This window comes from Chrysochloris asiatica, unplaced genomic scaffold (assembly GCF_000296735.1).
Source record: "Chrysochloris asiatica unplaced genomic scaffold, ChrAsi1.0 scaffold00177, whole genome shotgun sequence".
Taxonomy (NCBI): domain Eukaryota; kingdom Metazoa; phylum Chordata; class Mammalia; order Afrosoricida; family Chrysochloridae; genus Chrysochloris; species Chrysochloris asiatica.
In genome coordinates, this window is record NW_006408695.1 from 3,698,331 (window position 1) to 3,700,257 (window position 1,927).

Below are 1,927 nucleotides of genomic sequence, written 5' to 3' on the forward strand. Positions count from 1 at the left end.
AAATTCCATGTACTAAAGACGGTATTTTCATGGAAAGCAATCAAAGTATCCAGATAAATAATGTTTAGCATACACAATAAACTCAGGAGACCAGGAAACACAAGGCCAGTACAATATATGAAATAAAGTCTAAAGAAAAGATAACTTAAGAGATTTCTGAGAAAAAGAACTGAATGACTCCACCCTGAAACATAATTGAAGGACCCTCAGCTTCTAGATGATTTAGACTCTAAGCAAGCTAATTGAATCACCCGTGACCACGTGCTCTACCTACTTAGATTCCATGTCTGTAAAATAGCAAGATTTGATGCTATTTGTCGTAGCGTTGCCTTAATATCGACATTTACTTTTTTTTTTTTTTTTTTCAGAAGAGACATCGAAAATCATGTTGTTCATCTGATGCTCGTCATAAATGAGGCTACACGGGCTGAGAAATTAAAGAGACTAGGAGAAAATCATTCAGATAGTATGTATCCCATTGTTTTTGTGTGCCATCGAGTCAATTCTGACTCATAGTGACTCTTTGTAGGGCTTCCGAAAAACAGCTGGTGGATTTGAGTCACAGACATTGTGGTTAGTAGTCCAAGACTTCAAAAGTAACATGGTGGTGGTTACGTACCATGGAGTCAGTTCAACTATATTGACCCCATATAGGGCTTCTGAAGCTGTAAATCTTTAAGGAAGCAGAAAGGCTCATCTTTAGGACTAAAATCCTAGATCTTCTAATTCCAAATTACCTTCCATTAGATCACCACCATCTTCTTAATTAAAGTATTAATTTATACTAAGCCAGAGAAATACTAAAGGTGATTCTCAAATGCTAGATTTAAAAATTAGCACCCGAGAAGTATGTGTCTATAAATAATTATTAGAGATGGAGATAAGGAAGAAGTCTTCACATTTTTTTTTTTGAAGAGGAGGTCAACACCAACCTGCTACTATACAGCAAATGGCCGTTAAATATTAAATTCTACTTACCCAGACAACTCGCTACTCCTTTTACTATTTTCCTGCCAGAAACAGAATATTGGGGATGCAAAAGATCTAACAGATCACTTGGACCTACCTTCATATCTTATAAATGAGAAAACTGAGATTCAAAGTAAGCATCTCACAAAATCTCAAAATTTAGAATGCAAAAGGTTAAAGGACATTTAACTTTATCTTTAATGTAAAGAAATAGGAAAAGTATAAAGAAGACTGAACTATTATAAAACTTGTGTTTCCCACTACCCAGAATTGACAAATAACCTATATTAATATTGCCGTATTAAATAGAAACAATTTTATATAAGATACCAACCTATGCAAAGATACTTTTTCTAGTAACTACTAGTCTCATTTCCTAAAAGCAATTGTAAAAAAGAAGAACAAAGCAGGAGGCCTCTCATTTCCCACAATCAAAATCTACTACACAGCCACATAGTCAAAACAACCTGGTATTCAAACAATGAAAGACACATAGACCAAGGGAAAAGAATTGGGAATCCAGAAGTAAATCCATCCACCTATGGTCAGTTGTGCTCATGAGGAATCTGTACCTGGACCAAGAGGCAGATGTTCAAACAGAACATGGGAGCACTGAATGGTTTAAAATTAAGAAAGGTGTGCGACAAGGTTGCATTCTTTCACCATGCTTATTCAACCTGTATGCAGAGCAAATAATCCGAGAAGCTGGGATATATGAAGAAAAATGTGGCATCAGGATTGGAGGAAGACCCATTAACAACCTGCTATATACAGATGATACAACCTTGCTTGCTGAAAGTGAAGAGGACTTAAAACATTTACTGATGAAGATCAAAGAGCACAGCCTTCTGTATGGATTACATCTCAATGTAAACAAAATAAAAATTCTTACCACTGGACCATTAAACAACATTATCAAAGGAGAAAAGATTGAAGTTGTCAAGGACTTCATTCTTCT